Here is a 16,929-nt window from a genome sequence, read left to right on the forward strand (position 1 = left end):
ATAAGCTTATCCCATTTGATTCGTATTACCTCATACATTGCAGAGTATCCTACAGGTATAAGCTTATCCCTTTTGATTTATATTACTTGTACATTGCAGAGTATCATACAGGGATAAGCTTATCCCATTTGATTCGTATTACCTCATACATTGCAGAGTATCCTACAGGTATAAGCTTATCCCTTTTGATTTATATTACTTGTACGTTGCAGAGTATCATACATGGATAAGCTTATCCCATTTTATTCTTATTACCTCACACACTGCAGAGTATCGTACTGGTATAAGCTTATCCCTTTTGATTTGTATTACGTGTACATTGCTGAGTGTCGTACTGGTATAAGCTTATCCCATTTGATTTGTATATCCATGTACATGAGAGAGTATCCTACAGGTATAAGCTTATCCCTTTTGATTTATATTACCTGTACATTGCAGAGTATCATACAGGGATAAGCTTATCCCATTTGATTCGTATTACCTCATACATTGGAGAGTATCGTACTGGTATCAGCTTATCCCTTTTGATTTGTATTACGTATACATTGCTGAGTGTCGTACTGGTATAAGCTTATCCCATTTGATTTGTATAACCATGTACATCACAGAGTATCCTACAGGTATAAGCTTATCCCTTTTGATTTACATTACTTGTACATTGCAGAGTATCATACAGGGATAAGCTTATCCCATTTGATTCGTACTACCTCATACATTGCAGAGTATCCTACAGGTATAAGCTTATCCCTTTTGATTTATATTACTTGTACATTTCAGAGTATCATACAGGGATAAGCTTATCCCATTTGATTCGTATTACCTCATACATTGCAGAGTATCCTACAGGTATAAGCTTATCCCTTTTGATTTATATTACTTGTACGTTGCAGAGTATCATACATGGATAAGCTTATCCCATTTTATTCTTATTACCTCACACACTGCAGAGTATCGTACTGGTATAAGCTTATCCCTTTTGATTTGTATTACGTGTACATTGCTGAGTGTCGTACTGGTATAAGCTTATCCCATTTGATTTGTATATCCATGTACATGACAGAGTATCCTACAGGTATAAGCTTATCCCTTTTGATTTATATTACTTGTACATTGCATAGTATCATACAGGGATAAGCTTATCCCATTTGATTCGTATTACCTCATACATTGCAGAGTATCGTACTGGTATAAGCTTATCCCTTTTGATTTGTAATACGTGTACATTGCTGAGTGTTGTACTGGTATAAGCTTATCCCATTTGATTTGTAGAACCATGTACATCGCAGAGTATCCTACAGGTATAAGCTTATCCCTTTTGATTTATATTACTTGTACATTGCAGAGTATCATACAGGGATAAGCTTATCCCATTTGATTCGTATTACCTCATACATTGCAGAGTATCGTACTGGTATAAGCTTATCCCTTTTGATTTGTATTACGTGTACATTGCTGAGTGTCGTACTGGTATAAGCTTATCCCATTTGATTTGTATAACCATGTACATCACAGAGTATCCTACAGGTATAAGCTTATCCCTTTTGATTTATATTACTTGTACAATGCAGAGTATCATACAGGGATAAGCTTATCCCATTTGATTCGTATTAAATCATACATTGCAGAGTATCCTACAGGTATAAGCTTATCCCTTTTGATTTATATTACGTGTACATTGCAGAGTATCATACAGGGATAAGCTTATCCCATTTGATTCGTATTACCTCATACATTGCAGAGTATCGTACTGGTATAAGCTTATCCCTTTTGATTTATATTACTTGTACATTGCAGAGTATCATACAGGGATAAGCTTATCCCATTTGATTCGTATTACCTCATACATTGCAGAGTATCGTACTGGTATAAGCTTATCCCTTTTGATTTGTATTACGTGTACATTGCTGAGTGTCGTACTGGTATAAGCTTATCCCATTTGATTTGTATAACCATGTACATCACAGAGTATCCTACAGGTATAAGCTTATCCCATTTGATTCGTATTACCTCATACATTGCAGAGTATCGTACTGGTATAAGCTTATCCCTTTTGATTTGTATTACGTGTACATTGCTGAGGGTCGTACTGGTATAAGCTTATCCCATTTGATTTTTATAACCATGTACATCACAGAGTATCCTACAGGTATAAGCTTATCCCTTTTGATTTATATTACTTGTACATTGCAGAGTATCATACAGGGATAAGCTTATCCCATTTGATTCGTATTACCACATACATTGCAGAGTATCCTACAGGTATAAGCTTATCCCTTTTGATTTATATTACCTGTACATTGCAGAGTATCATACAGGGATAAGCTTATCCCATTTGATTCGTATTACCTCACACACTGCAGAGTATCGTACTGGTATAAGCTTATCCCTTTTGATTTGTATTACGTGTACATTGCTGAGTGTCGTACTGGTATAAGCTTATCCCATTTGATTCGTATTACCTCATACATTGCAGAGTATCGTACTGGTATAAGCTTATCCCTTTTGATTTATATTACCTGTACATTGCAGAGTATCATACAGGGATAAGCTTATCCCATTTGATTCGTATTACCTCATACATTGCAGAGTATCGTACTGGTATCAGCTCATCCCTTTTGATTTATATTACTTGTACATTGCAGAGTATCATACAGGGATAAGCTTATCCCATTTGATTCGTATTACCTCATACATTGCAGAGTATCGTACTGGTATAAGCTTATCCCTTTTGATTTGTATTACGTGTACATTGCTGAGTGTCGTACTGGTATAAGCTTATCCCATTTGATTTGTATAACCATGTACATCACAGAGTATCCTACAGGTATAAGCTTATCCCTTTTGATTTACATTACTTGTACATTGCAGAGTATCATACAGGGATAAGCTTATCCCATTTGATTCGTACTACCTCATACATTGCAGAGTATCCTACAGGTATAAGCTTATCCCTTTTGATTTATATTACTTGTACATTGCAGAGTATCATACAGGGATAAGCTTATCCCATTTGATTCGTATTACCTCATACATTGCAGAGTATCCTACAGGTATAAGCTTATCCCTTTTGATTTATATTACTTGTACGTTGCAGAGTATCATACATGGATAAACTTATCCCATTTTATTCTTATTACCTCACACACTGCAGAGTATCGTACTGGTGTAAGCTTATCCCTTTTGATTTGTATTACGTGTACATTGCTGAGTGTCGTACTGGTATAAGCTTATCCCATTTGATTTGTATATCCATGTACATGACAGAGTATCCTACAGGTATAAGCTTATCCCTTTTGATTTATATTACTTGTACAATGCAGAGTATCATACAGGGATAAGCTTATCCCATTTGATTCGTATTAAATCATACATTGCAGAGTATCCTACAGGTATAAGCTTATCCCTTTTGATTTATATTACTTGTACATTGCAGAGTATCATACAGGGATAAGCTTATCCCATTTGATTCGTATTACCTCATACATTGCAGAGTATCGTACTGGTATAAGCTTATCCCATTTGATTCGTATTACCTCATACATTGCAGAGTATCGTACTGGTATAAGCTTATCCCATTTGATTTGTATAACCATGTACATCGCAGAGTATCCTACAGGTATAAGCTTATCCCTTTTGATTTATATTACTTGTATATTGCAGAGTATCATACAGGGATAAGCTTATCCCATTTGATTCGTATTACCTCATACATTGCAGAGTATCGTACTGGTATAAGCTTATCCCTTTTGATTTGTATTACGTGTACATTGCTGAGTGTCGTACTGGTATAAGCTTATCCCATTTGATTTGTATAACCATGTACATCACAGAGTATCCTACAGGTATAAGCTTATCCCTTTTGATTTATATTACTTGTACAATGCAGAGTATCATACAGGGATAAGCTTATCCCATTTGATTCGTATTACATCATACATTGCAGAGTATCCTACAGGTATAAGCTTATCCCTTTTGATTTATATTACTTGTACATTGCAGAGTATCATACAGGGATAAGCTTATCCCATTTGATTCGTATTACCTCATACATTGCAGAGTATCGTACTGGTATACGCTTATCCCTTTTGATTTGTATTACGTGTACATTGCTGAGTGTCGTACTGGTATAAGCTTATCCCATTTGATTTGTATAACCATGTACACCACAGAGTATCCTACAGGTATAAGCTTATCCCATTTGATTCGTATTACCTCATACATTGCAGAGTATCGTACTGGTATAAGCTTATCCCTTTTGATTTGTATTACGTGTACATTGCTGAGTGTCGTTCTAATATAAGCTTATCCCATTTGATTTGTATAACCATGTACATCACAGAGTATCCTACAGGTATATGCTTATCCCTTTTGATTTATATTACTTGTACATTGCAGAGTATCATACAGGGATAAGCTTATCCCATTTGATTCGTATTACCTCATACATTGCAGAGTATCCTACAGGTATAAGCTTATCCCTTTTGATTTATATTACTTGTACATTGCAGAGTATCATACAGGGATAAGCTTATCCCATTTGATTTGAATTACCTCATACATTGCAGAGTATCGTACTGGTATAAGCTTATCACTTTTGATTTGTATTACGTGTACATTGCTGAGTGTCGTACTGGTATAAGCTTATCCCATTTGATTTGTATAACAATGTACATCACAGAGTATCCTACAGGTATAAGCTTATCCCTTTTGATTTATATTACTTGTACATTGCAGAGTATCATACAGGGATAAGCTTATCCCATTTGATTCGTATTACCTCATACATTGCAGAGTATCCTACAGGTATAAGCTTATCCCTTTTGATTTATATTACTTGTACATTGCAGAGTATCATACAGGGATAAGCTTATCCCATTTGATTCGTATTACCTCATACATTGCAGAGTATCGTACTGGTATAAGCTTATCCCTTTTGATTTGTATTACGTGTACATTGCTGAGTGTCGTACTGGTATAAGCTTATCCCATTTGATTTGTATAACCATGTACATCACAGAGTATCCTACAGGTATAAGCTTATCCCTTTTGATTTATATTACTTGTACATTGCAGAGTATCATACAGGGATAAGCTTATCCCATTTTATTCGTATTACCTCATACATTGCAGAGTATCGTACTGGTATAAGCTTATCCCTTTTGATTTGTATTACGTGTACATTGCTGAGGGTCGTACTGGTATAAGCTTATCCCATTTGATTTGTATAACCATGTACATCACAGAGTATCCTACAGGTATTAGCTTATCCCTTTTGATTTATATTACTTGTACATTGCAGAGTATCATACAGGGATAAGCTTATCCCATTTGATTCGTATTACCTCATACATTGCAGAGTATCGTACTGGTATAAGCTTATCCCTTTTGATTTGTATTACGTGTACATTGCTGAGTGTCGTACTGGTATAAGCTTATCCCATTTGATTTGTATAACCATGTACATCACAGAGTATCCTACAGGTATAAGCTTATCCCTTTTGATTTATATTACTTGTACATTGCAGAGTATCATACAGGGATAAGCTTATCCCATTTGATTCGTATTACCTCATACATTGCAGAGTATCCTACAGGTATAAGCTTATCCCTTTTGATTTATATTACTTGTACATTGCAGAGTATCATACAGGGATAAGCTTATCCCATTTGATTCGTATTACCTCATACATTGCAGAGTATCCTACTGGTATAAGCTTATCCTTTTGATTTGTATTACGTGTACATTGCTGAGTGTCGTACTGGTATAAGCTTATCCCATTTGATTGGTATTGCCTCATACATTGCAAAGTATCATGTAGGTATAAGCTTATCCCTTTTGGTTTGTACTACCTCATACATCGCAGAGTATCGTACAGGTATAAGCTTATCCCTTTTGATTTTACTTAACTTGTACATTGCAGAGTATCATACAGGTATAAACTTATCCATTTTAATTTGTATTACCTCATACTTGTAGAGTATACAGTTGTACATACACATGTTTATTTATATTCCATTGAATGACAAATTAAATCAAACATATATACTATGAAAAGATTTTACATGGTCTAATTGTGATGTATTGCTGTTTTAAATTGTGCCATGTGAATTAAAACACGTGATAGAGAGAGAGAGGATGGTTGAATTGGTGATTTCAATGAGCTAATGGCACTAATTTATCAACTTTTTTATACAAAATTTGGACCAGATGTCCTTACAAGTGGAACAATATTACAGCAAAAATGCATCTTTTTTGTGAATTTGAGCAGTCCATTTTTGGTCATTTTGTCCAGATTGAAATAATTTATTGTTTAACATGGTCTAAATTTTGATATATTGCCACATCATTCTTGTATTACAATACAATAATGGCCCAAATGAATAATTATTATTGTTAATTATTAGCTGGTATTTTTCTGGTTGCCTGAGTCGAGCTCTACTTGTTTGGCTACCTGGTTTCCCAAACTAGGCCATCAGGTTATCCTTTGGGGTCAATGGAAATTATATTTTTTCCAAGAAAAGCATTAATTGCCCTTTTAATTTGTTTCATTCATGCTCACTAAATGTGCATGTGCCAGGCCAAGCTAGTGTTTTCCTGTTTGCCAGAGTTGAGCTCTACTTGTAAGGCTACCTGGTTGCCCTAGCTAGGCTGTTGCCCTGGGGACACTTGAAAAGAATACATTTCAACAAAAAACAAGGTGAACCACCAGTCTCGCCTGATATCACAATCAAACTAAAGTGTATGCTATATGATCTTTTGACCTTATTATCCTCTTGGACATGCATATGGTATTTAATCCCCAATGGTTATCTGTACAAAGTGTAAACACAACTGATGCAAAAACAAAGAAAGAGCAATTCGAATTGATGACCCCCATGGACACATACGCGTATTTTTGGGCATGCAATAAACTTTCTGTGAGCTATCAAAGTTTTAATCTTAAGCATTTGAAATAGACGATTTAATTCATGTGAGAATATTTCACATGAAAAAGTAAATGAGGAATTTGCATTTGATGCGTCCTGATTAAATAGCGTTTTTTTAATGAAAAAATAATTGAAGATACATGTAGTCTGAAAGAAACTAAATCTGATAAAAGTTCTTAGTAATAATGTGCTCTTTTAACCCTACATGTAAAACCCTCGGGGGATAGAACTATGGTTGGGGTAGGGTGAATTAACCCCCTCCCTCAACATATTCCACAACTATTACACTGTGCGAAATTTTACGACCATTCTACTCGCCGACTTTTTACTTTGAAGTCATGCACATCTTTTGAGATCAAATTTACGATGCATGGGCATGCTGTTGGAAAATTACTCAACTTTACATAAGTGCATGTCAGACCCAAAATTGCTCCAAAACGTGATTTTGTGTACAAAGTCAATGTTGAATTTTCTCATCTTCTTCATATGGACATGATTATTTTTACTTTCACAGGTGAAATTACTTGATTTCAGCATAATTATGCTTCAAAAAAAATGTCCTGCCATAATTTTGGCAAAAAACAAGTTTGAAAAACAAAGATATACATAAGAAATTCATAAAACAATAAAATACATAAGAAATTCATTTTCAATCTAGGATTTTTTTTTCATTTTGATTGTTAGCAATGGTATAAAAGTATGATTTATGCAGAAATTAGCATAATTAATTAATGTTAAAGATCTGACGATTTCGGAAAAATTAACCAAACAGCATTGCACATGACATCCCCCACTATTATCATACCAATTTTCAAGGCGTTAATGTGATCATTGGCAGAGATCTCAAGGGAGGTTGATTCAACCCCCCCCCCCACCCCTGTAAAAAAGTGTTAAAAAAGAAGACACAAATAAATAATGAAATTCTTACTTGTACATTACAAAAAATACCTGTTCTAGAGCAAGTCCACTGTACAAAAAAAGTTAATGTAAATGGAATAGAGATAAATAAAACATGCATGACACGGAAAACGTCAAAATAGGATGTAAAATAAGAAATTAATTAATCAAGTGATAAAACAGGTGATATGCAAACAAGTCTATGTCACACACTCACTCTTTCTTCTGTAGAAATATATTATAATGCTTGATTTTTTACAGAATTCACAATTATGAGAAAACTCTTCATCGAATTGAGTATAGGTTGCCACAATGGCTTTTTACAAAAGTTTCAGGGAGAAATCAAACGATATCTCACCTGTACTTTATACACATTATGAGGGGGGGGGACATCATGATACTAGTATATTACAAAAAGAAACACTGAGTGGAGAACGTCACTTTGTCACTCATTTGCATACTGACCAGGATGTCTGTTTTGTGAAAATAAGCGAAACTTCAAAATGTCAACACTTTCTCATTTTACATCAAATTTTGATGAAATGTTTAGTGTTATGCACAGTTGAATTTTCTGTATTATATCAAAAAAAAACTTTTTGTTGGGGTGAACTTGCCCTTCAGGAAAGTACAAGGCTTGTTTCCCTACAGGAATTCTTGTATAGACATGGGTCCCATCGATCACTCATCTCAATCTCATCTCTGGTTGTTGAAGTTCTCACAAAACCTCTTTTTTCTTGCTATGGCTTACGAAACAACTTTGATCACTCACAAACAGATAATTGCAACACTGATGCCTCACGCATACATTCGTAATTCCGAAGCTTCGCAATTCCGAAGGTTCCGTTATTCCGAAGGTTCGTATTTCCGAAGGTTCGTAATTCCGAAGGTTCGTCAATCCGAAAACGAAATAAGGTTCGTAATTCCGAAGGTTCGTTAATCCGAAAACGAAATAAGGTTCGTAATTCCGAAGGTTCGTTAATCCGAAAACAAAATGAGGTTCGTAATTCCGAAGGTTCGTCAATCCGAAAACAAAATAAGGTTCGTTAATCCGAAAACGAAATAAGGTTCGTAATTCCGAAGGTTCGTTAATCCGAAAACGAAATAAGGTTCGTTAATCCGAAAATTAAATAAGGTTCGTATTTCCGAAAATGAAAGTTATTCATTTTGGTAACAAAAAACGGTGTTGTCACTACAAGATTATACGACATTATGCAATGATAGTAATAACGATCGATGATACATGCTTGTGTTGTGGCCAAAAGCATGTATTTCATTAAGAATAGGCGCCCTGATCAAGCATAGGCTAATTTCGATTTTATCTGAGCAATTGCTGCCTAAGCAAATGGTTTAAAGATGCAGGGGATCAAGTGTGTTGGTCGCGTGCGTGTAACCTCTAGATAATAGGATTTGTATTGGAGGGGATGTCATTTTTAATAACAGCTTCTGCTGGTAATAAAAATAAAAATAATACTAATAATGATCCTTGTGAGATGTTGAAAGCGCTCGCAACATCTCACAAGGATGCCCTTTTAACAGCAATTGACCAAAAAGGCGAATTTTACATCTTCAGATTTGATTTCTTTTCCCAAAACCGCTTGCTCGCTACGCTAGCAAAATTGAAACATAAATATATATTTTTTCAATCAGTGATCACTTAAATTTTTTTGCTCAATTCAATTACTACAAAACACACAACCTCTTTACACAGATGATAATCTCATGGTGAAAATATATGTTTGCACCAAATTGCCCCTATTAGCCCCTTTTTTGGCTTTGCCCCCCCCCCCCAAGGAAAATATGTTCCGCCGCCACTGGTTGAAACATGCATCGTCTTCATGGCTAACTGCAAAAAGTTCTTAAAATGTCCCCTTTAGATCAGGTCAGGCTTATATATATTTAAAATTTCTGTTTGCGCTTCTTGTTCGCAGTTATTATCTAAATTTATTTATAGGCATCTCGTTTTAAAGATCACAAACATAATTGCCCATCGTATTAAAAAAAAATATAGCTCGCATTATTTAAAAAGGGTTTATCATGTTATTACATATTTACTTTATTTTATAAGTATAAAGCTAATTATTGACTGTTAGGACTACCCTTTCAAAGAAACAAACAAAAATCAACTTTAAGCTGCCGATCGAGGAAAATATGGCTGAAAAAAATTGCCCCCCCTATTTGACGAAAGTTGGATCCGCCGGGAGGGAGGTAGGAGGCACTTGCACCCCAAAATTGAAATAAAAAACAGGGAATTGAATATTTTCCAAAATGGGAAAGTTCCTTTTTCTAAAATAAATATGCTGTTTTTCGTGTTTTTTTCGAAATAAAATACTATTTTTAAAGTATACAAGTTAAGTTCTCATGAAGGCTGGAATATTGCAAATTTTCAGCTTGCGCTTCGCACTCTCATTCGATTGGTGAAATATGCATCCTAAAGAGGTCACTAAATGCTTTTTTTAACAGGTTCCTTTTCTGGTCAGTATGTTTAAGCTCGCGTTTTGCGCTCGTGTTAATTTTTTAGTTAGATGCACATCTTTTTAATGACAGCAGAAATCTGCTCGGATTTTTAAAAACTTATTTTCATTTTTTATTGAAATATCCTAAAGTTTTAGCTTGTGATTCACGCTCGCAACACCTCGCAATAATGCAATTTAAAGAATAATTGACCCCAAAAAACGTTTTACAACTTCATCTTTGAATTTGTTTTACCAAGCCGCTCGCTCATATACACTCTCCCGAAAAATAAAGCCTAAATATACGTTTTGCCATAATAAGAAATCACTTCAAAAAAGGTTTTTCTCTACTTAATCACTATCAAACACACAATGACTTCAAGCAGATGATAATCTTAAGGTGAAAATATCACCAAAGTGTCAATTTTGACGTATGAGTTTCATATTTTTGGCTTTACCCCCCCCCCCCCCCCCCGACGAAAATTCGGTCGGCCGCCCTTGCCTTCCCATCCTCATAACAATTGAACGGCAACAGTGTCCCCCGCCCCCTCCCCCTTGCCTCTGCTTTCCCGGTTTTCATTTTTCGGATTAACGAACCTTATTTTGTTTTCGGATTAACGAACCTTATTTCGTTTTCGGATTAACGAACCTTATTTCGTTTTCGGATTAACGAACCTTATTTCGTTTTCGGATTAACGAACCTTCGGAAAAACGAACCTTATTTCGTTTTCGGATTCACGAACCTTCGGAAAAACGAACCTTATTTCGTTTTCGGATTAACGAACCTTCGGAACAACGAACCTTATTTCGTTTTCGGATTAACGAACCTTCGGAACAACGAACCCGATTTCGTTTTCGGATTATCGAACCTTCGGAAAAACGAACCTTATTTCGTTTTCGGATTATCGAACCTTCGGAATAATGAACCGTCGGAATAACGCCACAAATGCTCGGATTAACGAACCCTTTTTCGTTTTCGGATTAACGAACATCGAGGTATAGGCAATTTACGTGTTTCGGAATTACGAACCTTCGGAATAAAGAACCTTCGGAATTACGAAGTGTAACCGATGCCTCATCACCACGTATTCCCTGAAATTATCCTGTAAATGAAGATTTATTGCCAGAAGTTGCATCTTACTCTGCGTTTTTATTTTTTTAAGATGACAAAGAGAAAACAAAATGTAACTATTCTATTGTCTTTACATTGTAAGATTTGAAAAAAATGGAATTCTTTAAAAATTACTTTACTGGTCTAAAGGCTAAACCTATCCGTATCCCATAAACATTTGTGTGACAAACATACATTGAGCATAGCCGATGCAATACTTTTTTCAAATAACCAAGATCATGATGCAACCTCTCATATTTTTTCTTTAATGTAAATTAGGGATTTTGGAAGAATCTGTCCACAATGGATGACAAAACATATAGTTCTAATTTACATTTCTGATTGTATTATCATATGCACAGTTCATTGTAAATCAAAAACAGGCAGTTGCCAAAATTTATTATCACTTTTTACATTGAGTCTTCCTTCTTACAAGAATATCACTAATACTTGCATACACTAGGCTTGTCTTGAGATGTTATTGTCATATAACTTTCTCATTAAAAAAATACAACATACAAAAGCAGAATTGTCAATACTTGCAGAAAGATAGTCTATCACTAGGCCCTTTGTCCCTCTTCAGGCTCAGATCATCTTCAAGCATGTTGATGAGGTAGTGTGTGGTCTCTTTTAAAAAGTTTCCTCCTGTCAACGACTCCTCATTGCAGTTCTTGTTGGCATATTCCTATTGAGTTAGAGTGAGAAGCAAAAGAAAATATTTAAACATTGAAAAAAATGCATTCTTAACCACTTTTACTGCGTACTGTCAAAATTAATAGGCCTACCTTTTAAATCTGCATATATTTGGTCAAGTGACTTTTTTGGCCCACAACCTAATCAGATTGCCATTCTCATAAAGTTGAATATAAATTGATCAACTGGATCTACAAATATTTGACATTTAGGCATTATACTCTATGGCCATGTGACACAGAATTTAGATCAATTCAGTCACTGTCAGATGTGTACATCAACCAAGATTGAAATCGATGAAAATTTAAGCGGTTCTTTATCATGACAACAAATTTTATGATAAAAAAGTTTTTTGCGGTGACAAAGAAAAAAAAAAGACAAAAGTACACATAAAAACGACAACAAAAATGAACATACCTCTCTTACAATCCTCCTTTAATAGTCTCTCAGGACAGCCTGTGCATGTTAACTTGTAAGATGTTTTCATCCATTCAAAAATTTACTGCGGAAATAAACAAAGTACAGATAGATCTATATTAAATTAAGCTTTAAATCTAATGGACATGAAACCAAATGAACATCTATTCAAACCTGCCATATTTCCAACCAAAATGTAAATTCTTATTATCATTTGGGGTGATTTGTTAAAATAATCCATTCAATTAATTGTTCTACAGAACGGTGCTTCATAACGTAGCTCATCGTATTGTAGCTACATCATGTAAACAAAGCGAGTCAAGCCTATTGTATTACGCAGTGCGCAGCAAGGGATGGGAAAATTTTACAAAAGAAATGGCCACCAGATCAATCTGATTATTTAGGCCCTATAAGAATATTTATTCCTTTTATCATATAAGGTTTAAAAAAGGTATAAAACTTAAATTTAGTGTATTTAACCAATTTGCAGTGATGTGGATGTTGAAGGGGATTCCATCGATTGTTTACCAGTTTCGACACACACTGACATAGCCCTACATGTAGGGCCTACCCAATGCTAACCCAGGGAGCGCCGGCCCGCGTAGCGGTCCGGCGCCCAGGAGCTCATGTATTGACCCATACTCACAGGACAAGGGTACATGTAGATTATGGTCAAAATATCTTGCAAGATAAATTATATAACAGAAATTATGCACTTACCACGATTATATGGATGAAGGTCTAACGAGTGGCAGTTTTCCTGACATCTGGGCACAGACTGGAACATCAAAAATCGAAAAGTTCTCTCCTTGTACCCCCGTTTCGATCGGCCATTTTGTTACAATTCATAACAAATATGGCCAATCGAGACGGGGTAGAAGAAGAAAACCTTTCGTTTTTTGAGGTTCCAGTCTGTGCCAAGATGTCAGAAAAACTGCCACTCGTTAGACCATCATCCATATAATCGTGGTAAGTGCATAATTTCTGTTTTCATAATTTATCTTGCTAGATATTTTGACCATAATCTACCCTTGTCCCGTGAGTATGGTCAATTTCACGGTAAGCTCCTGGGCTCCCGCCCGCATAGCGGGCTGGAGTTCCCTGGGTTAACCTAAGGCCTAGACTAGCGTGTCTAACTTGGGCTACGGCTTCAAAAAAAAATATTAAAAATATCAGAGTCCTACGTCCTCGAGGGGCGCGATGCTAGATCTACTTCATTTCTCAAGTTGGATCTGATCATCTGAATAAGTGAATGTTAAAAAATAATTTTTGTGATCACTATCACTAGACTTCTTGGAGACAGGATCTAAGGTAGACACGGTTATTGTTTTCCCATTCACTAAAAATTGACCCAAAATATTTTTTATGCTGTTAGTTCAGTTATTATTATTAATTCTGCAATTTTGTGCAGTTACTTTAATTAGACTACTAAGATAAGGTACAAATTAATTAAGAACAAAATTTTCTTGAATTTTGCACAACTGTAGTTGAAAGTCTGACTACTTTGGCGGCTTTGTCATGTTATCGCTATGCAGCAAGATAATATCACAATGACAATGCCTTCTCCTGAGCAAGTCGGTGGGACAGCTCTTCATTATATTTTGACAGGACACAAAACTTCACGCGTGGGACTGGAAAATAACTTGCGTGCGATAATGCTTTTTCCATCCCAAGAACACCGTTCCGCTCTTAACTTTGCATGCATTTACAGCATTAATTATAATATTTCTTCACAAACAAATACATGCAGACGTAGGAAAAAATATTCATTGTCACTATAAAATGGTAAATTACTTACGATGTTCTCACAGCTCGGCAAATATCGATATTAAGCGCTCCGCTCCTCTTCATTTCGTGCAAAGCTGATTTATCGTCGTCTATGCACTTGCTCAGCAATGTACCGAAATACTGATCTGTGATTGGTCAATGTGCCTAAAAACCATGGTTTTCCTAAAACCAACGGTTTGAAACCACCTAAAACAGTGGACTCAAAATCATGCTGAAAACCCACGGTTGAAACCATGGTTTCATTTGAAACCACTTTTGTGAATTCGGGCCTTGTGTTCATACACACATTTCATTCTTCATCAAGCCATCCTTTCATTCTGTCATTCTATCTTTTTTTTATTCATGCCTCATTAATTCAATTATAGTTTCCATCTCCTTTCACAAACACACTATCATCATGTTTCCACCCCAGACCAGTTGTGTAAATATCGACCATGTTGTATTACCTTCATCTCGAACAACCCCTTGTTCAAGTCCATCTGTTTATACTTTCTTTATCACTTTGCCTTCTGTAACATACTCAGAAGAACACGTCATGACACAAGCTCTACCAGTTCACGTGTGTTTATTTTGAATAAATCAACCAGTCAATTGGTTTACGGACTCTTTGTGATCTTCGAGGTGGATGTGGTGAAAGATTTTGAGTAGCCCCGGGTGTAGCCCCTGGCTGTACATCAGTACTTGGGCCGCTTGTATTGTTGAATAGGGATTTCTCTATTCCCACTTCAGAATTTACCTGCTGAGACTCTTTGGAGCCTGGCATCTGCTAGTTACCTTCTACTACCACAAACAGTAACAACTTGTCCCAACTCCCATTTACCTTCTTTTTTGTGGGGGAGCAAGGATACGAACGTTCTCGCCAACATCAAATGAACGATACTTACGACTACCCTTGAAATATCTCTTTGACTCGATTGTTTGTTTTCTACTTTCTGAGATAGATCTGGTAAAATCAAACTTAGTCTTGTTCTAAGCCTTCTCTTCATCAAAAGCTCAGCTGGTGTCAAAGCAGTAGTTGATTGAGGAGTAGTACGATACTTCAACAGATAATTGGCTAATCTTCACCTCATACTAAACTTAGAACTACCATCAAACACTTGCTTTTGAAAGCTTCTTTTACTACTCTTGCTGTTCTTTCTGCAGCTCCATTAGATGCTGGATAATAAGTGGGAACTAAAACATGCTTAATTCCATTATGTTTCATGAAAGTTTGAAATGCTGCAGAACGAATTTGAGGCACATTGTCTGAAACTAACTCTTCGGGTTAACCCGTGACGAGCAAAAATGGACATGAGTTCATTCATTGTATTACTGTTGTATTATTACCCATATGAATTACTTCTATCCACCTAGAGTGACTATCTATGAGAACAAGAAAATGCTCACTATCAAACTCACAAAAATCTACATGGACTCTCTGAAATGGTCTAGCTGGCTAACGCTATGTTTCTAATGGTACTCTGGTGGTTTGCTTCTGACATTTTGACAAACCGAACATCTACTAGAAATTTGCTCAATTTCTTCGTCAATACCAGGCCAAAACGTAAATCCTCTAGCAACTGCTTTCCTTGCTACAACACTTGAGTACCGAGAATGAAGTTCATCAAGTAACTTAAGACTCAATGTCTTGGGTATTATCACTCTATGTCCTATTTTACACAACACTGATCACATGACAACTCAAGGCTTCTACTGTGATATGTTTTCAACTCACCATTCATTGGTACTGTTTCTGACCAACCATATAAAGTTTGTTCATACACTTTTTTCAAAACAGAGTCTTTCTGAGTTTCTGCAGCAATCTCCGTTGCTGTTACTACCTTCTTTACCATCTTCAGAATCTTCGTGAGGCAAACGAGATAACGCATCTGCGACAGCGTTTTCCTTAGAACTGAGATACTCTATGTTGTAATCATACTGCGAAAGAAGTATTGCCCACCGCTGCATTCGTGATGCTGCCATTGTCGCAATCGAGGACTTATGACCCAACAAATGAAGTAGCGGCTTGATCAGTGATGAGCGTAAAGTTTCTACTTAGAAGATACTGATGAAACTTCTTGATATCGAAAATGATACTTAACGCTTCTTTCTCAATCTGAGCGTAAATGCGCTCACTCTTTGTCAAGGTGCCTGATGCAAATGCGATTTGCTTTGTTTCTCCATTATCCATCACATGACTTATCACTGCTCCTACACCATAGCTAGATGCATCGCAAGACATCCTCAATTCACGCCTGTTATCATAGTGAACAAGTAGTGCATCACTGGTTAGCCTTCGCTTGCCATTTCTCATATGCTTCCTGTTCGGCTTTCGAGCATTCCCATTTCTTTTCCTTCTGTAACAGCTTATGGAGCGGTGCTAACACTGACGCAAAATCCGGCAGAAATCGCGAATAGAACTGAACCATCCCCCAAAATGATCTTAGCTCGGTCACATTCTTTGGCTTAGGAGCATTGAGTATTGGCTCAATTTTCTCTAAGACTGGTTGAAGCCCCTGTGAGCTTACTTTCATCCCTAGGTACACCACTTCACTTTTCACAAAGGCACATTGCTCCTTTTTAGCTTCACATTATGATCATTCAAGCGTTTCAAGACCTGCGCGAGCACATCAAGATTTTCATCCACTGTGGTTGTAGCCATCAATA

At 36.1% G+C, this 16,929-nt stretch overlaps 1 long non-coding RNA gene across 1 annotated transcript; it reads right to left on the reverse strand.

The window, feature by feature from the left end:
• Positions 1–11,911: 11,911 nt before the first annotated feature.
• On the reverse strand, positions 11,912–14,442 carry LOC121412505. Its single transcript, XR_005969621.1, has 3 exons — positions 14,294–14,442; positions 12,496–12,580; positions 11,912–12,070 (listed from the first exon to the last, which is right to left on the reverse strand). It is a non-coding gene; the product is annotated as an uncharacterized LOC121412505 (long non-coding RNA).
• Between the last annotated feature and the right edge of the window lie 2,487 nt (positions 14,443–16,929).

Source organism: Lytechinus variegatus, chromosome 4 (assembly GCF_018143015.1).
Source record: "Lytechinus variegatus isolate NC3 chromosome 4, Lvar_3.0, whole genome shotgun sequence".
Taxonomy (NCBI): Eukaryota; Metazoa; Echinodermata; class Echinoidea; order Temnopleuroida; family Toxopneustidae; genus Lytechinus; species Lytechinus variegatus.